We start from the raw sequence: 27,174 nt of genomic DNA, 5'->3' as shown, positions 1-27,174 counted from the left end.
ATCCAATATTTTTTTTAGGTGTGGCGGCGGGGGGGGGGGTGGTTGTATGGTGTTAAACCCCAAAACCTTCTCTTGGCTACGCCGTTGCTTGGAGTTATTTATTTCGCTTTTCATTTTCCGATATGTTTCAGATCGATCCGATGGTCATAAGTTAGAAAAATTGCAGTCAGAAGGTTCGCACAAATAAACATTTTTGCACTGATAAGTTATCAAGTTCCTTCCAGACAACTTGCAAGTGTTCGGTGATTATTTCTAGCGGTTGTAGATAGTAAAATGAAATACAAAATTCGTTTTATCGAAATAATGTTTGGCTTATTTCAATGGATTATTACTATATTGAACAATAAATAGACGACAAAGAGTAATTCACAAACAACAAGCCATAACCTTTAAAGTATTCAAAATAGATATTTGAAGTCTTCAGTAAAGTTATTCGGAAAAGTAAGAGCTACAAATTTGCTGAAGGTATCATTTCGATATAATCACTTCCAAAAAAATTTGTGAAAATATCTCACTCATAGGGGGATTAATCAGCAAAAGTACAATACCAAAAGAAAGGGCATATTACCTCCATTAAATTCTCCGAAAATACTATTGACCTAAAATAAGCCGTTTTGGCGATTACATGTTTTGGTCATATTTCTAGCAATGGGAAATGATAAAAATCTTTCGTCCGCATTTAATGTTAAATATCTCTTTTGAAATTAGTCCGATTTCAAAAATCTATAGCTTGTGAAAGGTATTTGTTAAAGCTGTCTAAAAACATATAAATTGTTAATCTATATTGTCAATTTCGGCAGATAATTTAAAAAAAACTGCAAAGAACGCCATTTTTACGCATTCAAACATTCGTATCTTGGAAACTTAACATCAGAATCAAAAACAAATTAATAGCGTTCATACTGTTTTTTAGTTCTTTCATTTAAAATTGGTTTGGATAAGATCGGTTCAGCCATTTCTGAGAAACACGAATGAGAATTGGTCCGTTACACACACACACAGACATTGTCCCAAATCGTCGAGCTGAGTCGATTGGTATATAAGACTCGGCCCTCCGGGCCTCGGAAAAAATCTTGAAAGTTTGAGCGAATTCTATACATTTCTTTTATAAGAAATGTAAAACATATTGTATTTCATCAATAAGAACGACGCCATATTTGACAAAAAAAAATTGCTCTATACATTACATCTAATCAGGAGTCCGGTCTCAACCGGTACAGAATTATTGAACATTAGAAAAACTGCAAAAAATGTATGATTTGTAGCATACAGCAGAAATGATTTTAAAAAATAAGGGGGTTTACGAACAAAATATCCCAAAACTCTAACTTCCGAATTCTTCAAGAAACAGATGTATTCTTATTCAAAAACTAAGATTGCTCCCTTTTAAAAATGTATGAAGTGTAATTTTCTAAAGGCTAGGTCGAAAGCTCTAGTAGCATTTAATGTATTTTCCTCTAATATTTTCCCAAAGAGCCAATGGCAAAAACTTCAATTTAAGTGAACAGGAGTCAAACTATGCGCTATATGGCAACAAAGCTTCAAAAAAGCTACAAAATAGTCTTAACTGAAAAATACTAGGACTTAGTTTGGTAGAAAATTATAGTAAATTTAAAATGGAAGTTTCACATTGAATTTACACAGCAATTAAAGAAGATAAAAATACGATGTTGATGAACGAATGATAGCATAATTATCCTGATTTGGACCCCTCCTTATTTTGGACGCTTTCATACATTTGTATCCTTTACTGCCAATTTCTCCAAATTCGTTTGCTTTGATGAAGATAATTATATTCTTTGGGTTGTGTTTAAGTCCCAGCATAATTAGCTCATCTCTAATTACTTTAAATTAGTCAAAATTCACAGTTGAAAAATTGATATCGAAAACGATTCATAATTCCACGATTTACAACAGAAATCGGGAGAAGTGATGCACTTTTAAATTGAATTTAAGGGTTACAAACTTATTGTTTTTAAATGATCTAATAATTTTGTCTCTATTTGGATCTTGAATTTTATATATTTGAAATGGTTAGTTTGTGAAGTTTTACTTAGAAGTATAAAATAACTAGTCCAAAATATGTTGTAAAAATAATAGCGTCAAAAGATTTCGGTCGCAGATAAATTTTCTTTCGTAATAGCAGTCTATCAATTTAGAATAATCAAAATTATCACCTTATCAATTTTTTTTGCGGTGCGGTTGCGGTAAAACCGCGCGGTAAAAGCTCTTTCCCGCTCCGCATCTGCGGAAAAAAGTGTCTCACCGCACCGCAGATATTGCGGTGCGGGTGCGGTAAATACCGCGCGGTTGCGGTAATTACCGCAACCGCGATGAACCCTATTGGAAAGAATCCTATAATTTCTTGGATTGAAATCTGAAAAGGTAATCCTGTCGGACACATATCAGCCAAAAGACTTTAAAGAAATATGACCATCTTTCCCAATCCGACAGTGACCAAAAATGTTCCTGCGTAAATTTTAAATGACTTGTACCTCATGTCAACCTATCAATCTTTCCCCGAAATTTTCAGATAAACTCATTATTTTCTACCATCGAGGAATAAAATTGGCGAACTCACGAAAAAAATGGTTTTGGTCAAATATCTTATTGTTCGCGTATTTCATATCACCAGTATCCTTCAGAAACATTTGAAATCTTCTGGAAACGTTATAGTATTATTAAATTTTAATTGAATTGATACACAAAGTGTCCATCTTACCTAGTGTCCATAATGTCGTACTTTCCCTCTATTTCTAATTGTTTTGATGGGAAGGCGAAAGTAGAATGAATGTTTTTGGCCTTCCAAATCACGCAATTGCATTAATATTCGAACTTAGCAAACATTTTTCAGCGCAACGAAGTATTGTGTCAATGCGGAAATTTTGAATTTTGGAATGAATTGCGCAACGTAATATCATCTGCTAAATGGATCCACACTAGTGTATTGTTTAGGAATGTAGTATGCATCCAAAACAAATAATATTTTTAAGTGTTACCTTCTTATATGCAATACTGCATTTAAATTCCATGATTTAAATTATATAAACCCAAAGTATTCATTAAATGAGAAAACCTTAAATTCCCCTAAACGCGCCCCGTTTAGATGAAATGACAAACTCATTAGCTGTGGATCAATTTAAAGACCACTGCAGTTACAGTCTGTATTTTACCGAGAAAGAAACAAAAAAAAACACATAATCTTCATATATCTTGCATCTTATCGTTGCGGAGTCCCCCATCTTTTTACTACGAACAAATGTAATGTCCTCTCACACTTAGCGGTGAATTTGCCAGAAGCGCATACCCAATACATCCTCAAACTTTCTACGTCAATACATTTTCCTCAGGCATACCCCCGGCCACAAAGCAAAACGCAATTTTTCCGGACCTAATGATATTCATATTTTGTCCATTTACTTTACGAGAGTTCTTTCTTGTCTTTTCTGGTAGCGTGGAATGAAAATCTGCTCACAATGTCTCCGCTTTCAACTACAGTACCTACACATTGCAGGGTGGCCGTGCTTTTCCCCGCTCATCCCAAACTCACGCTCAACATTATTATGAGCCAAAATCGGACCGGGCTAGTTGACGGAGAAAAATCTTCTCGAGAATAAAACGCTGACAAACCATCCGTTTCACTTAATTTTCAACAAGAAAATCCAATTTGCGAACTTCATCCGTACGTGCTGATTGATTTCGCCTTTTTCCCTCCACAATTCATTTCACTGAGCGCAACGCAACGGCAACGGAGGTACTTATCAATTTGCCAATAACAATGTATGCTAATTTACCGTGAAATAAGTTCAACAACCCAGAGCCAACCAGCCGAAAGCGCAATCCCGTCCCTGACGTCCTGTCGATCGAGCTGCATTTTTTGGCGCGCAAAAATTCCTCCCAAACAGTGTGTGGGTGTTTTGGTGGGTGCAAGCAGATATGCACCATGCGTGTCCCACTTTGACACACCAGACCACCAGTCTCCCGCATGGAATGGGCCAATTTAGCCTAGAATCGACCACAACGAATAATGCTGCCTTCGACACTGAACGGGGAGAAAGACGGAAAAATGTTCGAATAAACATAAATTTGCATGAAAATATGAACCCTCCGACACGACGGTGATGGGTGCGAGAGGGGATTGAGTGTTGGGTATAGTTGTATCTGGGGATCGAAAGCAAAAGCAACTTCCCAATTAATCATTCAAAGTAAGTAGCATTCGTCCAACAGACGGACGTTTGCTGGATGTCTGGAGAGGAAGGAAAACATACAACAGCATGCATAATAGCGAAAACGAAAGTGAAATGTAGAATTTGACTGTTTGAACTTGCGACGTGACGGAGGACGACTTTCTGGTCATCGATCAGGTTCTGAATAATAAATTGCGACATAAAGCTTGTGTTGCACACGGTAGAAAAACCAAATAGACTTTTTTCTGTTTGTGTGAAGCCATTCTCTTTATTGTCACGCAATTATTAAGTTTATCAATCAGAATGAAAACATTATCAAAAGTTGCCTTTCATAAATTCCGATTGAAGTGTATCTGCACTGGGACACTCTCTTCGACAATTGGGGGATGTACACCACAAACCAAAGTGCAATACTTTCAGGTGTGGACTGTATGGAAACAGCTCTTATTTAATACGTTTTGGAGAAAAAGAATTCAATTTAGTGCTGTGCTTGGTACCGTTCAGATGATGAAGAATGTTGTGTGTCACGATTTCAACTATTGGTGTATTTGGACTGAACGATTTCATGGTTGAATAAAAACTGATATTTTATTGCGAATGCGGTGTGCTTTTATAGCCCAATGCTACCTAACTTGCTACACTTATTTGATATTGACTAGTCGTCTGAAGACAGGATCGCTTGTGATAGACGCTAATTTGTGGATGCAATATGAGATATGAAAATTGGTAGTATTTTTTCTTGGTTTTGATATTCTTTTCTATATAAATATCCAGTTAACAAATCTATTGCGATTAGAGCTAGGTTCACCTGCTAAAACATGTTCAGATATGTCTAAGGAACAACCTTTGGTGATATGTGGGCGTGTAGGACCTTTTAAATCAGAATGTAAGCGATCTTACTATGGAAACATAGCAAAAACAGGATTTTTGATTGGAGACACCTCTAAATAATCTCCAAATCAGGTCATTTTTGGCCAATATTTCTAAATTCACACCTAGAACAAAAATCTGTGCTGACCCATGTATATTTCAAAACATTTTCAAAATGTGGATGTATATGCTACTAGCTAATACCCATCGCGCGTTGCTGCGACTTTCAACGAAATAGGAGGAAAACACAATTTGTTCCGAAGTTCCATCTGGCGGGCAGATAATCTCCAACCAATAGCACACAAACATGCTCCATAACAAATGCTATGTACAAATTTTTACGGCAACCGGTTAAGCCGTTTGGGAGTCTATATATCATATACATACAAACATTGACTTTTATATATATAGATATGGTCTAATGTATATACTAAAAATGAGACAGCTACATTCAAAGTATTGCTTTACTGGTGTTTTAGGGGCTAAACTATACCGATTTTGAATATCCGGGTATGTTTCCAAATTCCTTAAAATTCTATTCTGTATAAAACCTTTTTACAGAAATCTGATACCAAAAGGACATCTTTGCAATCCAAAACCAATTGAACCTTACAGTATCCTAATAACTATGATCCATCAATAAAGTAGAAACACCAGATAATCTTGAACGATGGCGGCAAGAAACGGAGCTCGAAAAAGAAAAGGTGAAACCAAAAAGGATTGAAACACTAGGAAGTGCATTGCATATTTATTTGTCATTTTTCAGATAATGGGAAAATTTCAGAAGTATCTGAAACAAAGGTTTCCAATTTTCTACTATCCGTTTTATTCATTTACTTTATTTAAATTTTTTAATTCTGTTTTGTATACTCATTTTTTCAGTTTCATTCATATTGAATATGATGCTAATTTTGAATATGTAAATTTAATCATTCATTTCATTCAGATATTTTTATTCACTTTCTTTTTCATTTGGTTTCATTTTATCTATTTTTTGTTTAATTCGTAGGATTCATTCTGATAATGCGTTTTATTCATATCCATTTAAATTATGTTGTTCACAGTTTTAATTTTATGCATTATATTTATTTGTGCTAGTTCATGTATTTTATTCAGTTTCTTCGTCTTAATAATCTGACTATATTTTCAATCGTTCATTTTATTCATTTAATCCAAATTATTAACATTTTAATTTATTCAATTCATTTAAGAATTAGTATCATTTAATGTTTCATTTTATTTATTTCATTATTTTATTATGCTTTGTTCTTTCTCTTTTATTATTATAGCAATTCTATTCATTTTATTAACTTTTTTCATTATATTAATTTTATTGATTTTATTAATGTTATACATATTATTCATATTTTTTATTTTTTTTGTTTATATATATTATACATTCTATAAATTTAATTTATTTTTTTTGTTTATTTCATTTATTTTGTTCGTTTTATTATTGAGTTATTCCTTTTATTCATTTCATCCAATTTGTTAGTTTGAAGCAATTTAATTTATTCGATTAATTTGATAACATTTTTTAAAAACGGTCTGGTTTTATATTTAATAAGCTGAACTAGTTTGATTTATTAATTTTATTAAGTTAATTTTTATTATTCATTTACTCATTTTATTAATCTGCAGATCTTTTCTAACTCTTTTTCAATTTTTAAAAATTTCCTTTGTTTTGTTGATTTTCTATATATTCGAGGTTTTATTCGTACCAGACTTGAAACTGTTTTCATCTCACCTCTAGTTTGTTTCCTGTTTTGCATGAATTCTGGAAACTAATTAATGATCCTACAGTCATATGGGTAAGAAATGTCTCATCTCACTGCTTGAGCTCGTGCGACCACCCCTACTGCTGGTGCTGGTTGCTACTCCGTTTTCGATCTGGACTAGCTGAAGTTGCACAGGGGAATCAGTAGATAATTATGCTTGGGAGTAGCGAAACATCTTTCAATGTGCAACTCTTGGTAATCCTAAAGTGTTTATTGATCAATACCAGCGCCGGCCAGGCCCGAACGTAGATCGCGAAAGGAAAGGGAAGGAATGGTTAGTCCGATACTTGCTTTTGCTAGAGGCCGTATATACTACAGCGCACCCCAGAAGTGTCACGGGAGGAGGATATTTTTGTTAGTAAGTATAGAAGTTGGATTCTACTTCTTCTTTACCGACACCAGAGAGGTGTCTTCACTATCTGGACTAGATATCGATCCATCAATTCATGGACCGGGGACCAACGGCTTTACTTCCCTTCCGAAGGAAAACGTGACCACAGATTTTTTCACCTCAGAAAAATCTCAACGACCTGGGCTGGAATTGAACCAAGGCTAACTGGAATGAGTGGCGGTCACGCTTACCACTCAACCACCGGCGCCGTCAGAAATGTCTCATCTCACTGCTAGTTGGATTAAATCGGTTTTCTCGTTGCTGTTGGTTGAGAAACTGCCTCAAAAGCGCTTGAAGCTCCCATTCAGCCCCGCAGAATTTGGCTGAATTATCACAGTACACGCTGATTGGTCTACCACGGCGAGTCACAAAACGTTTTAAAGCAGCGATGAAACCTTATGTGCTAAGGTCGCTGACTAACAGGCGGTGTACGGCTTCCGTAGGCATGCAGATGACCTCTACGATGCAGGTTCGCGACGGTGGAATCGGTTTGCTTCTTCGTAAAGCGGGTTTGATCAGAACTGGTACACAAAAATCTACACTCGTGTTCGTCGAGTTGATGTTATGCGGACTTTGGAAATCAGGCCTTTGATTTGAAATAGCATTCAGAATTATATTCTATAAGAAAATTGCGGTTTTGACTACAAATAACATTTTGTTATTGATAGCTTCTCCATGACGCAAATACACAAAACATCACTTCCGTGTTTAGAGTTGTAAACATTCGATTAGTGAAGAAACGCTAAAAACTTATAAAGAGGACATAATGTCGCGAGAAATTGATTTTGTTGCAACAAATTTTCAAATATCTCGAAAGCTATTACATTTTGGAAAATTTTATTAAAAGCTTTTTGATTTGAAATGACATGCAGAATCATATTTAATAAATCAATCGTAGACTCGTCGGTGAATTAGTATGAAATTTCAAAACACGTTCGTTGAATAAACTCAAAAAAATCCATAAAGGAATTTCTTTTAAAATGTTTTTTTCTCTTTAGGCTTTTGTTCACATAAAATGGGATTTTTGTTATTTAACATAAATTTTTATTTATGTGAAAATATCGCAACATTTTTTACAGTGTATTTAAGTGTATTAATTCATGTAAAAACTTTTACGCACTTTTAAAAAATTGCTTTCGAGTCATAAAAATGTGATTTACTATTGAAAATGTTATTTTTCCATGCCACAATTTGCTTGTAGAATTTTATAGGAGTCGAAAGTCACTATTTTAAAGATTTTCGGACGTATCTAGGGGAAATTACTACAAGTCAAAATATATATTTCACTAATTAAAGGCGCTAAGATACCCAAAATTTATAATTGTTATTGTAAAGAGATTTTAAATAGTAAACTTTTAAAATTGTGACCTTTTGGTGTAACCAGTTCCTAGCATTATAATAAAATATAGTTCACCTGTGTTATAAAATATTTGAAGCAGAATAAAATTATTGAAACAGAATAGTGATTATTACAGTCTGCAAGTTTTTGGGGTGACAACTGATACCTTGTAATTTATATGAAACATGTTAAATGGTTTTATAATAATAACCCCATTCTTACAAATATTGGTAATCACAATCAAATCAGCATCGCTCACTTCCGGCAAATGGAAGAAAATACATTGAGTTATTGTTTCCCTTTTGCGGAGATAACTTGATTTTAGATTTCTCTGTTTTTAAATTGTTGAAATTTATCCGATTCCTATCAAATGTTTGCGATACGGGATGTGTGGATGCCTTTTTAGTTCCTTTTGACTGTTAGACTTGCTTTCATTTGGTTTACATGCAATTGAGTAGTCTTATTAAGCGGCTATGTTTCTGAAATCAGTCATCTCTTGTTTCCATTTGTGAGTAAGGCACTAACAACGAAATAAACACATTATCATTGAAATAATGCATTTCTAGGGCGTTTTCCTTTTCGATTTCTCTCAGATAGACACTTTTTTCCTTTGGGATATTACGAAACAACCGGAAACTTATTTGACGCTGAAATGAAATCATTATACTTTCTAAGTTAATTCGTTCATTAATTACAAAATGGAGATCGAGGAAAATTTTAGAATAAAATTGATACGTTATTCATAACCTATTAACTGAAAGATGCAACCAGTTGCAACCTTTTAGTCGTACTTATAAATAACCAGGTAATGTTTCTTTTCTGTTTCGTCGCATTATGTGTACACTTACACGGATGTCAATTAGTAATCATATTGAGCTACTATAATGCTGCTACTGATTGCAACATTAAATGTGGGATCATCCATAAATGACGTAGCATTTTTTGAGTGATTTTTAACACCCCCCTCCCCCATCGTAGCATTTCGTCACAAACCTCAAAATACCCCCCTGGTAATTACGTAGCTTGACGGTAACTCTTTCCCCCTGTCCAAGATTTTTTTTTTAAAAAGTGAAAAACTATCTTAGTTATTCCCATGCAAAAAAGCTACGTAGCATGACATGACACCCTACCCCCCTATCGTCACACATCATCACAAAATACAAAACTCCCCCTCCCCCATATAATGCTACGTCATTTATGGATGGTCCCTGTGATCATAGAAAAAGAACACAAATTGACACGCTGTGATCGAAAAAATATTTTCTTTTGGTCAAGTAATAATACATGAGTAATAAATGTACTACTGTGCGGTTAAATAAACCCGATTATTTATTAGTCTTACCCCGATTGCTTTTACAAGTATTTTTATCCGGGTTTCCAGTATTTGTCCGTTGTACGATTGTTTATTTTACGAATGTTAAGCTTTAACAGGTTTGTCGAGCAGCACAGAGAGTACAGGTGATCAACAGACTTACAGGTGTAATCCAAAGCAGCCTTGAATAACGGTGATGACTGGTGAGTATTTTTTTCCTTTATTTACAGGTGATCGGCGGACTTCAGAGTGTCGACGAGCAGCGATCAACAGGGCAATAACAACGGTCGGTATTCCTCACTCACGCACTTATATTGCGAGATACTAATATACTTAATTTATTCAACTCACTATTCAACTTAAATAATTAATTTTATCTTAACAAATCGCGCACTCGCACGGTTCAACTGACTGCTAACTGATTCGACGTTTCTCTATTGTCAACTGACGACTAAGAGGCGCGACCACGGACGGCGTCCCCTATTTATACGTTGTCACCGGGAGCCAGTTGACGATGATGGTTACCACGGTTTTGGACATCGATGAAACTCGATGAACGATGGAGCCATTGGCGATCCGCGTACGCCGCTGATATATAGGTGGCGCGCTGGTGCAATTCTTCGTTGCGCACGAACAAGGGTTTTGATACCGAACACATCCCTCGGGAAATTAGGTGCACTGAAAATGGCGTTGCGTTGAAATGAAAACAAAATCTTGTTTCTTGGCAAATAATATCATTATCGCCGAACCCGCGGGAATAAGATGTTTGGTGTGATATGTGAGAGCACACAAGACTGATTTACAACAGAAATATAAATTATGTGCATTCTAAATTAAAACAGAAATATATATTATGTTAGTTAAATATTACACTTTATTCTGACGAAAATGAAAACATCGAATACTCTCGCCATTAGCATCGGTTATAATATGAACATCAATCACTGCTTCCGAATTGCGATAAACGTAGCAACCACTATCGTGAGAATGTCTTGATTTTTGAAGAGTTTTTTTTGCTTAATTTATTCTTCAACATTTTCTGATAAATTTGTTTCAATACTAATAGAATATATTCGTAAATCGCTACGAGTTAGTTTTGTACAGACAATTTTCATAAAATATACGAATTTTTCGTACATATGATGAATCATTCGTAGTTCTATTGAAACACTTTTATTTTTTATTACGAGTTTTTCTTAAAAACCACGAAACGACTTTCGTTGGCTTATTACGAAACGGCTTCATTAGGTAAATGAATTGTTGGCTGCTATATACGAAAGTATTTATAATATTTACGAGCGCTATTCGTCAAACCGTCAACGTCAGAAGAGTTGCAATAGAGGTAGAATATGGTATTCTTGTTGCTATACGTCAGATAATTATTGATCATCACGACGTTCTCGGTCTGACTATTAAGGAACCGTATCCGTATCTGCCGGTTTCAGGAAGATTTCCGGAACCTTTTTCGCTTCCATTTGATTCAGAATATATTGCCAGAGTAATGTCACGCTATTGAATACGAAAACTTTTCTATGATGAACGAAATGAATTCGTGCGACCAATGAAATCGTTCGTAATATTTACAAACGTTTATTAAAATAAACGAAACATTTCGTTTCATCCACGAAAAATATTGTCGTTATCTATCGTTGCAATGTAAACGAAATATGAAAAATTTACGGAAATTTTCATTCACCAAGCGGAATGGCCGCAGTTCATGAAACGAACGAAACCTACTATATTCATATTTATTTTTACGCAGTATTTTTGCGCGGAATTTATTACGCGGCTTTTTACGCGGATTTTGAAATTTACGCAGTTTTCATTTACGCGGTTTTCATTTACGCGGCCTGTACCCACCGCGTAAAAAAACTTGAGTGTATTTACAATGCACGAAAATACTTTGTGGCAGAAAACGACGAATGAACGCGTGCCTTGTACGATCATTATATTACGAATTCATATTTTCAGTGAAGATCGCGAGACATTAGTTTGTTCGGAGCCACCGAGATTAATTTTATTTTTTTTCTGAAAAGTTTCGGAGTGGAGGGGGATCGTTAGTCCATTAGCCATCCTGGCTACGTGATCCTAGGGATTGTTAATTCTTAGATCCGATCAATCAATATGAGATATAATTATGATAGCTTTCTTTTGTGGTTTTTTGCCCGGTTAGGCATAGGATTCTTCAAAAATCATTTAAAACTTAAGCAAATAAACGAACTAATGACAGCGTCGAAATAAACTACTAAAAATTGTAGTTAAAGACAAGTTTTAGTACGATGAACGAAAAATAGATCCTTCTGATTATGTTATTGCAATTCTTTTCGAAATATTTCATACATCCAAAGCATTTTGAAAGTATTATTAACTGTTGTCTTCCGTAATTTTGTTTCAGATGTTTGGTGTTTGTAGCTTAGTGAATTAAAAGCATTCATTTATTTCTTTGCTTTTCTTTTCCTTCCTTATGCAAGCACTGATTTTCCATCTACTTCTAATAGAGCTAAATATTTCGCCCCGGGACGACGAAACCCTTAATTAAGCTGTCCGACGTGCCATGTAACGCACCACCATTAGTGGTCCAGCAGTGTCTGATGTTCCGTTGGCGATGAATACACGTCATCAATTACGCTTCTTTCAGTCAATGCAGGAAGTTTTGATTACACTCCCATTTATAACCTATTTGATTCATACACACTCCGCTGATAAAGAACTCCCTTTCTCTATCCTTATCCGTTGAAATTGGTCTCCTTTGAGAGCGATCTCTCGGTAGGCGTCCAAATGAATCTCGCTTTGAGTTGATGGGAACCAATAAAGCAGCCTAATCCGCCATCCACGCCACCTCCTGCCGGTCGAGGAGGTGGGAAACGAAATCAGCAACCGAATCGAGCCGTACACGTGGCGCCATTATTGACAGCACGTGTGTTTTGGTTATTTCTTTTAAAAAATTTCAATTGTTCATTTATTTCCTTCCCGGGCGAAGTTTTTTCTTCCCGTACATAGGCATTGTTAATCTCCAGCTCATTCAACTTGAGCGTACCTTCCTACCTCCGACAAAGAAGTTTTTTCGAAGGGAGCAAAATATTTTCGTTCAATCTACAAATAAAACATCGTTCTAATGTGATCAAAACACTACCGGATCGTGACACGGAGTAACAAAAAACTCCGGTCACGTGTCCTCCACGGGCAGCCTCCCGAAAGTCGATTCCGCACATACCTACCACCATTTAGGACGTTTTGTCGAACGCAAATGATTCATTTAGTGTCCGGGTGAGTTCGCAGCTTCGCCGCGCTTATCTCGAGTAGGCTAGGGTGATAACTTGCACCCGACCGAAGAGGAAAGATTAGCCTGATGAAGCGTGAGCAACGGTCTGGTTCTGGTATTTACTCCTTTCGGCGCAAATCCCTGCTTCAAGGGATCTCACTTTAGTTAGCGCGTTGTTGTTGGTGGTGGTGAAGGGATTCTGGCCGTTTGTCACACTGCAACCAGCCGTCAGGCCAAAACAGCGGAAGAAGATAACATTTCATTTTGGCAAAAGGGTGAACGTGGGCGAAAAGTGAATTATTGGTTGTATTAATATTTACACCAAAATGAAGTCGATGACGGCGGCGGTGTGGCGTCGCCATTGTACTGGACCGTGGTGGTAATTGTGATGGGATCACTGCTGGTGGTAAAGGCATACACAGCAGTGATGGGTAGGTTGGGGAAAATTAAGTGAACATTTCGAGGGCAGGATAAATACCAACAAAACAGCAGGAAATTAAACGGATATTCAGTATGCAAGCAAAGTTTGCATTTATCATCGATCTTATATTGTCAAAATAACGTTAGTTTGGTTATTTTGCGGTCGATAATAACTTTACATTAATGTCGGAGAAAATTTCAAGTTCACAACAGTCGAATCAATTGACTGTGATAGTCTGTGAAACTTCGATGAATTTCCAAACAAGTTGAAGCATCGATCAAGGTCCTAAACCTTCGCTTAGAACATTTGCATTTTGCTATCATTTTTGTAAGTTAATTATCACCTCATCGGCTGAAATCCCTCCAAGCAATATTACTGTGCCTTCGTGCCACGATACTGATTAGCATGAACAAGTTGAAATTTAGAGCATAACCCCACTCCTATAGAAAACATCCTTGGTAAAAGGGTTAGGCTCAGCAGGATTGGAAGGGCATTGGTGGTGGCTGTGTTTCACATCGAGGCAACGCGACCTCAACATTGAAAACAATAAAATCTGTCATCGACAGTGAGAAAGGAACAGAAAGTTTTCGAAATGAAAGAGGTTAATCATACTATTTCTGATAGAAGATTTTGGAGGATAAGATCATATTTATTGCCTATTTCAAAGTTCAGATTGGAGTGATAATTTCAATGAAACTGTTTCGCGTTCTTTTAGATTGCTTGAGTTTGTGCGACCACCCCTGGCTGCTTCTCCGTTATCGATCTGGACTAGGGAATCAGTAGATAATTATGCTAGGAGTAGCGAAACATCTTTCAAACTAATGGTATCCTAAAAGTGTTTATTGATCAATACAAGCACCGGTCAGGCCCGAACATAGATCACGGAAAGAAAGGGAAGGAGTGTCAGTCCGATACTTGCTTTTGATAGAGGCCGTATATACTAAAGCGCACTCCACAAGTATCACGGAAGGAGGATGTTTATAAGTCTTCATTACCGACGCCATAAAGGTGACTCTACTATCTGGGCCAAATATCGATCCATCAAACTCATTGACCGGGGACCAACGGCTTTTACTTCCCTTTCGAAGGAAGACGTGACCACACCTCAAAAAAATCTCAACGACCTCGGCTGGGATTGAACCCAGACAACTGGAATGAGTGGCGGGAACGCATAGCACTCAACCAGAGGCGCCGTCGTTTGGTGTTCTTTTAGATTGTATTTTAAAATACCGATAAACTACCATCTCAGTTACTGTTAACTAATTGCATTTTCGTTTTAGACAGTACAATACACTTTCAAACTGGTCCCCTGCGGTGGACCTAGTCTACACCGACGGAGAGTTTCTCGGCGGCAGAATTTCTCTCCAAACCCGATTTGTGGTTTCACGGCGGCGCTTTGTTGGTTACTTAGCCACCCTCTCTGCATTTCGGAGAATATACTCGAAAACACCCTGTTGACAGCATCCAAAATATGCTCGATATAGCCCATCTCTTCGACGATATTGTCGACTGTCACACCAGGCATACCCCTCCGAACTTCTTCGAACCTAGGGCATTCGAAAACCACGTGTTTCGGTGTCTCTTGCACACACTTCAGGCAAAGGGGTTATGATGCATGTCCAAACCGAGGCAGGTACTTCCGGAAGTATCCGGGCCTGGACAAAAACTCCGTCAAATGTACCCAATCAGAAACATTTGGGATGAGTCGGAGGATCCACCTTCCTTTCTCTGCGTTGGCCTACTCTTGCTGCCACTTAGCCAACGAGTCCACTCTGACCAGTCTATTTACATTACGTGAATTTCACCGCTGGTAGCATTTCACGTCCTCAGCCAGATTGATACCACTGGGAACCATCCCGGCGATTACGCATGCCGCATCCGACGATGTCGTTCTGTACGCACTCTCGACACGAACAGCCATTAGGCGAAACGTGCTTGTCAACTTCGGCCGGTTCCGCTTTGAGTATAGCGCAGCAGCCCAGGCTGGAACGCTATACTTTATTGAGGATAAGACACCCTCCAGGAGACGTCTCGTTCTACCTCTTGCTCCTTCGTTATTCGGCATGATCCTTGCCAATGTGTTAGTTGTCCTCGCAGCCTTCTCACATACATAGTAGACATGAATGTTGTAATTTAACCGATCATCGACCATCACACTAAGGTGCCTCAGCGCACGCATCGATGCGATTGAGTGTCCGCCGATGCCGATTGCGACACGCTGAATTTTTTTACGGTTGCTGACGACCACTACCTCCATTTTGTGGTGAACCAATTGCAACTTGATGTCAGCCATCCAGATTTCCACGATGCCTATTGTCTCTACTGTCAACATCTCCACCTCCTCAAGGGTCTCGCCGGTTAATGTCAGGATAACGTAATCTGCAAATCCGACGATCTCAACTCCCCTGAGCAGTTGCAGTGTTAACACTCCGTTGTACATTATATTTCAGTGCGTTAATCGACCTCAACCCCATATTCGTCTCGTAGACCAGTACTAGATTCTGAATGTAACTTCTCAGAACCTTGCAAAAATAGTCCAGGACCCGCATTCTGTGCAGTGCTATTGCGATTGCCACCCAACTAGCGCTGTTGAACGCGTTCTTCAAGTCGATCGTAGCCACGACGCAGTAGCATTTCTCTTTTGCTTCAATGCTTTCTCTGTGCGGATAGCGCTCCCTTTCCAGAACCTGAACTGCCTCTGCAATAGTCCGTTCTCACTTTCAGCGTAGTTCGTCAGTCTGTTGAGACGTTTCCAAAAGTTTTCAAGATTATCTAGCAGGCATATAGGCCTATACGATGCTGGATCTCCTGATGGCTTCCCTGGTTTTGGCACCAACACCACCTTCTGGATCTTCCATCTGTCAGAGAAGTAGCCTTTATCCAGGCATTTCTGTAGAACTATGCTGAACATGTTCGGAAACGTCAGGATCGCGGTCTTCAGTGCCACATTGGGAAGACAGTCCAGACCGGGAGCTTTCTTAGCTTCAGTCTTCTTGCCACTATAAGGAGCTCGTCGTTGGAGACTCGATTGTCACCGGCAATTTCACCATCTGTATCAACGTACGGTGCAGGTGGTCATGTGGTTGTGTCGTGCTTCGGAAAAAGACCATCCACGATAATCTTCAGTTTGTCAGTGCACATTTCAGCTGGCATCGTTGAACCCTTAATCTTCGCCATCACGACACGGAAAGCGTTGCTCCACAGATTAGCGGCTATTTCTCTGCATTCTTCACGTTAAGGTTTGCTTCTCTGCACTCTCCTTGTAGCACGTGGACTTACTAAACAGTATGGCGCATTTGAGAACGGCCCTTGCCTCCCGGAATTTCACCGTATATTCTCCTTCAACAGCCTCAGATCTTGAACGCGACATCTGGCTTTTAGGCGGGCAGCGCGAAGGATGCTGAGCCTTTCGTTCCACGACGTTTCTTGGTATTATTACGTTGCACACCCTTGCTAATGTTTCCGACAGCTCATTGACATTCGGAATTGAAGCGAGGCAGTAAGCACGAAGTGTTTCGACAGAAAGGTTCTTGTCAAAGTCCTTGAATTGCCATTTCCGCTCGCCAATTTTCACTGGCCACGATACAGTACAATTCCGCCGACCAATGGTGTAGTGAATCGTCTGGTGGTGGCTATGTGTGTACGGCTAACTAAATCCCCAAATCTTGTTATCCATCAGCGACGCGTCGTAGAATCCCGGTCAAAAAAAATGCGGACGAACATGGTCAGGCGATTTAAACAGTTTGACGTTTGACTCAACTCGCCTGCGCTAATTTCCCCTAGGAACAAATGCAATTTGCGAATGCGATTTAAAGGCTATTTCAATACTTAGACAAATTTTCTGGCGGCTGAAATGGACTTGATTGGTTTTGGCGTTTTTGTAACATGACGGTTCATGTTTGGCTTAAGTTTAAAATTGTTTTTTGTCGTGTTCTCATTTGTATTTTGTTTGTCTAGTGCACTTCATTTAGCCAACGAATGTGGGAAATTTTGGAATCGTGTGTAAGTATAGTTGAATAAGATCTCTGACCTAAAGTCTTAATGAACATCAAATGGTGATAAGTTTTGGTGTGCAATACAAATTTCACCATTAATTCTTTCCTATAGTTTGGTGGTGATTACCTGATATACTGGTAAGTAAATGTGAGTAGATAATGAATCCGAAAATAAGTGTTATTTGTAATTTTCATATTAGGAAACTAAGGGCGGTTAAATGGCGCGTTCCGTGGGCGATTTGGAGGCGATTTAAACAACGCACACATATTGCAAACAATGCTGCTAAATAAGAGAATATCTTCTAGTATCTAGGTTAATAGATTTCGTTGGCAATCGATACCCAAATACATAATATACAAATTACTAATTGTAATATTTTACACTCCGTTCTAATTACACTGTTCATTTCGATGAGCTGTTTTCCGAAAATATACTGTTAGGGTCGATACAGCAATAGTCGCATACTTAAGGAAAAGTTTAGATGTAAAAACGATGAAAATATCTAAAGTTAATATGTTAAACAAAAGTTTTCAATATTGACTTAATATAAAGAATATAAAAATGGCTTTTAACCAATTTATGAATCCAAACCACGTGCACCACTAAAGCAACACATGTACCAATACTGGTCCTATAATAGAGCATGCAACTATAGGTATGTTTGCTCCACTATAAGTGCAACGAAACGCCAATTGCAAAGAAAATCTATTTGGTGAATTGTTGTTAGAGCACATTTCAAGACGAAAACTTTTGTTGTCACATGATTGTAGTGTGATGTACCAATCGAAAAAATATTTGATTAAGGCCGGCGGTTACTGCATCTATTGGTGCGCCTATAACAGAACTGACCCTAACACTTTGTCGCTGTCATCTTGCTAAAATACTAACAAAACGAACTGCTTTATCCTATCGATGCTGAAATAGCATTAGAACGGTACTTTTGTAAGTTAGCGAAAGCATTTACACCTTCATTTTCGGCGAAAAGTTTTCACCGACAAACTGAGCCATCATTAGGACATTCCAATTCTCCGTTATTGTACCAGCTGTCTCGCTGCCAGTGGGGTTAAGGAATTATCTTGACTCAGAGGCTCACCGACAGTCAATACAAGCTTCATCATCTGCTCCTGCCGGTTTTGGCCTGTTTTCGCAATGTCTGCCATCCGCTTCACTGTAGAGCGGTTGTGGGGTGAGGGGTTTGGAAGTCGAAGTCACGAGGCTGTACAACTCTTTACTTTGCATATTTAATTGTCTTTATTGCTCTGTTGAGTCAATATTAATCCTTCAATAATTTATTAGTTGGATCATTTAAATAACTGCTAGTACTTGGGCCGCTGTCTTCGGTCTCACAGGCGTTGGATTTAGGTGCCGATGTTCTACTTTTGCGTGTGTAGTAGGAAAGGTGCGGATTTGTTAAATAAATATAGAACTTAGCCTCCGTCGTCTAATGAAGAGAGTACTGCAAAGTTTTTGCCATCGTTTGAGGATTTAGAGATAAAACTAGAAACAATATGATGTTTTAGATTGAACGAAAATTAAATTTTAGAGTGAATTGAGTTCTAGCAATGACAACGGGAAAACCTTCTGCTCGGACTTTTCAAGGAAACGACAAGCACCGAGCTGTTATACTAGCTGGGATCGCAACATTATAAAAATAAGTCAACCCCCAACATAGCCGGAGGGCACGGTACTGTCATCCCATTTAATCAAATATATCCTTCCCTTCTGGCAAGTATCTCCCTCTATTACCATTTTTTTTTCAAATCCTTACGAACCGCAGTGTGGTCACGTGCTGCTGTTCAATTTAATAATTTCAATTGACTTTGGCAATTTTCCCGCCACTCTCATGTCTCTTCTGTCTAGAAAAAAGGGATTCAAACGCAGACAGGGTAAGATCCGCTCATAGCTGCAGGGTTAAATCGGTAATAAAAATAATATTTCAATAGGGAAGTGTAAGATTGTTGAACACGAAAAAAGTCTAGTGTCGCTCGTAAAATTTGTAGCAACATTTTGCAAGCGTGTCAAAGAACACAAATGTTTCTATTCAGTCATCGGTCACAGGAGTTACTCGAAACAAAGTGACATTGGAAAATTATTGGCAATAAAATTTAAAGTTCTTCTCCATCCATTAGTATAAGTAGTTTAAGGAAACCATTATGGCACGAAACAAACAATCAAAATCAAAATGAAATAAATCGAATCCAAATATTTGGAAATAATTGAAATTATTGTGACCGCCTTAAGCACTAAGACGGTTTCGTCTGAATATTAAAACGATGTGCACTCAGCGTACTTCCGGAGAGCTAATATATAGCCCTGTTTTATACTCTCAAACCATGGCGCATAGGAGTTTTTGAACCAAAAAAAACCGACTGTCGATTGTCACGGTAAAGATGGACACGTCTATCATTACCAGGACACAAGTTAGTGAACTCGGGTGATTCGTAGTTATACTGCCTAAGCTCCACTCTCATTAGCAGAAGACAAAGATTAAGCCCGCACGATATTAAGCCTGTTCTAATGACCCTGTCATTTCTAGTTTTCCGACCTGTTTACTTCACATCCTTGCTCTCACTTGAGTACTATGGCTCTAATTTTCATAACTTTCCCTACCCAGTAATCTCTAGCTAATTGAATGTCGTTAAAATGTAAAAAAGAAAATGTGACTAACATAGTCGAAATAAAAAAGGAAAAAAGATTTGAGCGTTAAATTTTACATTTTCAAACAATGATTTGTGTATATGGGATCAACACACTTATTCTGGATTATTTTTTGATTCATCCGCGCTTAGCTTATAAAACAGATCATGATTTCAGCGCGTTTCTAAAACTGGCGTCCAGGGCGGAGCTAGCCCGACCAATACCGCTCCAAGAGCCTGTTTTAATAAAAATAATTATCTATGCATTACTTTTACAAAAAAATATGCAAAAACTAATTTAAAAAAACGACGTGGTAAACCGAAATTTCTCAGTCTGTTTAGAGGGCATAAAAAGAACACAATAGTCATTCGAAGAAGCATTTCGTGAAATCAGTTAACGTGAGGTATTCGAAGGCGATGGCCGGAGGATTTTTCCGAGAGACCGTCCGTATGGATCGGTTTACTGAGTAGATGATTTATTAGGAAATTCAATCCGCCTATCATACTACAATACGAAGAATTTACTTCAGTATTTGTTTCTTCGCCAACCGTTATGTCCATTTCGGATGGTTGAAAACCTTTAAAATGAAAGCTGCAGTTCAAAACTCAAGTTTCTTCTCAACTCAAAAATTTGGCATGATCCAGAAAGGCAACCTTTTTCGAGATCTCGATGTTGCATGATTTTTTTTCCGATGTAGTTGCATGCATATTTTGCATGAAACTTTTCTCGGGTACTATGTACCGTTTTGCGTCTCTCACAGGTACCCAGCTGCGAAATTGGCCCTTAACAAGGCTATTAAAAGCAGCAAGAGAGCGTGTTTCGACAACCTGTGTGAGAGTGCCAACGCGAATCCATGGGGTGACGCCTACCGGATTGTGATGGCCAAGACCAAAGGGGGCTCCTCACCCCCAGAACGGTCTCCGGACCGGTTGGCAACGATTATCGAAGTACTCTTCCCGTCTCGAGCCACAAGCCCCTGGCCACCTGCACTACGAGACAGTGCGGGCACGGCAGAAATGGTGGCTCCAGTGACGAATGAAGAACTACTCGCAGTGGCTAAATCCCTAGCAATGAACAAAGCTCCAGGGCCGGATGGAGTTTCAAACAACGCTCTCAAGGCAGCGATCATAGCGAACCCGAACATGTTCAGGCTAGCTATGCAGAGATGCCTTGACGAGTGCCGTTTCCCCGATAGATGGAAAAGGCAGAAATTGGTGCTGTTGCCGAAGCCCGGGAAGCCGCCAGGCGACCCATCGGCGTACAGACCAATCTGTCTGATCGACACGACTGGCAAACTGCTTGAGAGGATCATCCTCAACAGGCTAACCCCGTACGCGGAAGGTACGGACGGTCTGTCAAGCAACCAGTTTGGCTTTCGGAAGGGTAAGTCCACAGTGGACGCTCTCAACTCAGTGATAAATACTGCCGAGATAGCGATCCAACGAAAAAGGCGAGGTATTCGATACTGTGCGTTAGTGACACTCGACGTGAAGAACGCATTCAACAGCGCAAGCTGGGATGCCATCGCGCTCGTGTTACACCGGCTTAGCCTACCGGTGGGTCTGTACCGGATCTTGGAAAGTTACTTCCAGAACCGCGTACTGCTATACGAGACCGATGCCGGTCAGAAAAGGGTTCCGATTACCGCCGGAGTCTCGCAGGGCTCGATCCTAGGCCCGGTGCTATTTTTTCTTTTTTTTACAATGGAGAAGACCTTTATGTCCTAGCCCAGTACACGTGCTAACGGTAGGGTCCAATCTACCACACTGGGTGCACTGGGGGCGTGTCGGACTCGAATGGTGACCATCCATTAATACCAACTAAACTCCATTGGGCTCCGCCATCATTCCTCCCAGGAACTACCTCTCGGTATTACTTCTGGGGGGATGGCTGTACTAAATGTACTCATTCACTCTCACTCACGCGTTCATACATCCTGTATGAGGCTTACTTGGGTGCTCTCTCAATCACACTTTGATTCACTCTCAAACACTCCCACATGAGGCTGACTTTTGTGCTCACCTTTTACGTTCCATGCGAGGCTGACTTGTGTGCTCACCTTACTCATTCCTTGCTAGGCTTACTTTTGTGCTCGCCCTACCCATACCATGTGAGGCTGACTTGGGTGCTCACCCTATCACCTGATTCACTCTCAATCGTGCCACTCTATTGTACCTTTGTCACTCCCTCTGGCATCCCATGTGGGACATTTTTCTTAGGCCCAACTTCTGACATAACATGCGAGGCTGACTTTTGTGCTAGCCTCTACCAACCTGTGAGGCTGACTTTTATGCTCACCCTTAACATGCAGTGTGAGACTGACTTGGATGCTCACCCTTTCACTCCTCTGCCACGCCATGAGGCATCGATAGCTTAGTTCCAACATACTACGCTACGACCCTCCCGTCTTGGCATGAGGCAGTCCACTTATATGCCTATACACTCACTCTTCTGTCTTGCTTCGGGGTGGCTGGGTTTACCCCTTACGCGGTTGCCAGTCGCTGCGCCAAACCTGCCTCGGCATGAACAGACCATTCACTCTCTTATTTTGCGCTTGGCCTTTTTCGCTCCAGCTAACCAATCACTAGTTAGCCGTGCCCGTCGTCTGTTGCTCGGTTCGCCAGATTACCTGTAGCCTACTGGCAATCTGGATGGTAGCAGCCGAGACTGCGTTCCACTTCTCCACCGATTGACACATCCGCTGAATAAGGGTATCAGGGGTTGTGTCCCAGCCACAGACGTCAAGCATTGCTCTTCTTTCGACATCGAACCGATGACATACGAACAGTATGTGTTCGGCAGTTTCGTCTAAACCTGGGCAGTCCGGGCAGACTGGGACCTCCGCGTGCCCGAACTTGTGGACGTACTGTCGGAAACAGCCATGGCCTGACAGGAATTGTGTCAGGTGGAAGTAAACTTCCCCATGGGGTCTTCCCACCCAGCTCGATATGTTAGGTATCAGCCGGTGGGTTCACCTACCTTTCGAGGAGTTGTCCCACTCACGCTGCCATCTGGCGACCGAGGTCACCCTGGTGAGCTCGCGGGCTCCCCTATTTCCACGTAGCTCGAAGCACTCCTCATCTTCCCGAATGACCAGCCCGACTGGCATCATGCTCGCTATCACGCAGGATGCATCGTGTGATACCGTGCGGTAGGCAGATATCACTCTGAGGCACATCACGCGGTAGGTGCTCTCCAGTTTCTGTAGGTAACTGGTTACCCTCAGTGCTCTTGACCATGACGAGCCGCCGTACCTGAGGATAGATACGGCAACGCCTGCCAGTAACCTACGTCTACTGGCGCACACCTTTGAGCTGTTGGACATCATTCTCGATAGTGCCGCAACAGAAGTCGACGCTCTCTTGCACGTATAGTCGACATGGCTGCCGAAGGTCAGCTTGTCGTCTATAATGACTCCGAGAGACTTCAGACTTCGCTGTGAAGTGATCGCGACTTCTCCCACATGGATAACTGCATGTTGTGCCGACTTGCGGTTGTTGACGATAACTACCTCCGTCTTATGATGAGCGAGCTCCAGGCCTCTCGCGCTCATCGGCCCGGTGCTATGGAACCTCATGTATGACGGGGTTCTGAGACTGAAGTTCCCTCCTGGAGTCAAGATCGTCGGCTTTGCTGACGACGTAACCTTGGAGGTCTACGGGGAGTCAATTCCTGAGGTAGAACTAACCGCAGAACACGCGATCAGCACGGTGGAGGAATGGATGAGCGCGAGAGGCCTGGAGCTCGCTCATCATAAGACGGAGGTAGTTATCGTCAACAACCGCAAGTCGGCACAACATGCAGTTATCCATGTGGGAGAAGTCGCGATCACTTCACAGCGAAGTCTGAAGTCTCTCGGAGTCATTATAGACGACAAGCTGACCTTCGGCAGCCATGTCGACTATACATGCAAGAGAGCGTCGACTGCTGTTGCAGCTCTATCGAGAATGATGTCCAACAGCTCAAAGGTTTGCGACAGTAGACGTAGGTTACTGGCAGGCGTTTCCGTACCTATCCTCAGGTACGGCGGCCCGTCATGGTCAAGAGCACTGAGGGTAACCAGTTACCTACAGAAACTGGAGAGCACCTACCGCGTGATGCGCCTCAGAGTGATATCTGCCTACCGCACGGTATTACACGATGCATCCTGCGTGATAGCGAGCATGATGCCAGTCGGGCTGGTCATTCGGGAAGATGAGCAGTGCTTTGAGCTACGTGGAAATAGGGGAGCCCGCGAGCGCACCAGGGTGACCTCGGTCGCCAGATGGCAGCGTGAGTGGGACAACTCCTCGAAAGGTAGGTGAACCCACCGGCTGATACCTAACATATCGAGCTGGGTGGGAAGACCCCATGGGGAAGTTCACTTCCACCTGACACAATTCCTGTCAGGCCATGGCTGTTTCCGACAGTACCTCCACAGGTTAGGGCACGCGGAGGTCCCAGTCTGCCCGGACTGCCCAGGTGTAGACGAAACTGCCGAACACATACTGTTCGTATGTCATCGGTTCGACGTCGAAAGAAGAGCAATGCTTGACGTCTGTGGCTAGGACACAACCCCTGATACCCTTATTCAGCGGATGTGTCAATCGGTGGAGAAGTGGAACGCAGTCTCGGCTGCTACTATCCAGATTGCCAGTAGGCTACAGGTAATCTGGCGAACCGAGCAACAGACGACGGGCACAGCTAACTAGTGATTGGTTAGCTGAAGCGAAAAAGGCCAAGCGCAAAAAAGGGAGTGAATGGTCTGTTCATGCCGAGGCAGGTTTGGCGCAGCGAATGGCAACCGCGTAAGGGGTAAACCCAGCCACCCCGAAGCAAGACAGAAGAGTGAGTGTATAGGCGTATAAAAGGACTGCCTCATGCCAAGACGGGAGGGTCGTAGCTTAGTATGTTGGGACTTAGCTATCGATACCTCATGGCGTGGCAGAGGAGTGAAAGGGTGAGCATCCAAGTCAGTCTCACAAGGGCATGTTAAGGGTGAGCACAAAAGTCAGCCTCACATGGTATGGTAGAGGCTAGCACAAAAGTCAGCCTAGCAAGGAATGAAAAAGGTGAGCATACAAGTCAGCCTCGCATGGTATGTCAGAAGTTGGGCCTAAGAAAAATGTCCCACATGGGATGCCAGGGGGAGTGACAAAGGTACAATAGAGTGGCACGATTGAGAGTGAATCACGTGATAGGGTGAGCACCCAAGTCAGCCTCACATGGTATGGGTGGGGCGAGCACAAAAGTAAGCCTAGCATGGAATGAGTAAGGTGAGCACACAAGTCAGCCTCGCAAGGAACGAAAAAGGTGAGTACAAAAGTCAGCCTCATGTGGGAGTGTTTGAGAGTGAATCAAAGTGCGGTTGAGAGATCACTCAAGTAAGCCTCATACAGGACGTATGAACGCGTGAGTGAGAGTGAATGAGTACATTTAGTACAGCCATCCCCCCAGAAGTAATACCGAGAGGTAGTTCCTGGGAGGAATGATGGCGGAGCCCAATGGAGTTTAGTCGGTATTAATGGCTGGTCACCATTCGAGTCCGACACGCCCCCAGTGCACCCCGTGTGGTAGATTGGACCCTACCAATAGCACGTGTACTGGGCTAGGACGTAAAGGTCTTCTCCATTGTAAAAAAAAACAGGTTCCCAGCATTATAAATTATTGGGAAATTATTATTGCCGCAACCAATGAACATTAGAATTTCCGCCAGCTAATCAATTATGTTGCAAAATGCAGACTTGAAACTATCGATACTTTTGCGCCATACGCTGTGTTGCAGCGTATGTGCCGATAGCGCTTTTTGCCCGGCTTCGCTTCCCAGGGGAGGTTCAATGGAGACTCACAAAAATGGTGTCGGCAGGCCCGACGAGAGGGGGGGTCAGGGGGGGCAACTACCCTGGGGCCCGGGTCTGGTTTGGGGGCCCGCATTTTTAACTGAATTTAATTTATTTTAATTTAATTGTTGAAGTTTATTGTTTCTGTTGGTACTGCAAATATACCATAATCAACTACGTTCCAATCGTTCCAGTGGTTTTTTGAAGTACGTGAACGTAACCCTATTAGATTCATTTAACAGTGCAATTGAACCATTCTTGTTTCATTTATCGCAAGTGTTTTTAAAAGTGTTCGTAAAAAAAGGTTGAATACGCACAGTACAGTATGAAGTTGTATACAATTTAACATATTCGTAGCTAACTGTTACTGATTAAAGTTGGGTATTTTCGGAATGGGATTGACGAGTAGATGACGAAAATCAATGTATGAAGCCATTTTGAAAACTAAGATGGCGAATTCCAGTTAAGATAGGGTAACCAACCAATTTTGGACCCCTAGAGAAAGTGAAATCACGTGAACGTCAAAAAATATTTGCTTGCCTATGTTTTTAAATGCAATACATGCACGAGTCTGCTCCAAAATTACTTCTTGAAAGAAAACTGTCAATGGATGTTTTATACATTGACATAAACTCGAAAATGACATTTCTTCACAGCATGAATTTTTCACATTTCGGACCCTTCCACACTAATTTGGACAGTGTTCCAAGCATACTTTGGACACACTGAATGTGACTGAATATATTTTGGAAACAGTGAAGTTTTTTCTACTAAACTGACCTACTGACTCGTTCTCTTTGCAGTATATTTAATGCATGAAAGAAGAACATAAGCAAATCTGTGACTGCCAATCAAAAATGGTACATTAATCTTTATATGGAAGGCTGACTGCATGAAGTATTTTTTTAGTTCTATCATTTTGAGAAATAGAAAAACTTTCGGTACAATTAGGTTACTGCAAACTTAACAAAGCAGCAATAAATGTTATACAATAGAGTTAACAATAATATATTTCGTGTAACAATTCATCTGTAGCAGTATTATGGAGTAACATCCTCAAGTGAATGATAAATCAAGGTTCAAAGTTCGTCTGGAATCTTCTTGTACAATATATTATTATTTTTAATTCGTTTGTTTACGAGGTGGTTTCTTGTTATTCTTT

The sequence above is a fragment of the Topomyia yanbarensis genome, chromosome 3, assembly GCF_030247195.1.
Source record: "Topomyia yanbarensis strain Yona2022 chromosome 3, ASM3024719v1, whole genome shotgun sequence".
Lineage (NCBI taxonomy): Eukaryota > Metazoa > Arthropoda > Insecta > Diptera > Culicidae > Topomyia > Topomyia yanbarensis.
The sequence above is the reverse complement of the archived record's forward strand: the minus strand, read 5'-3'. Positions refer to the sequence as shown.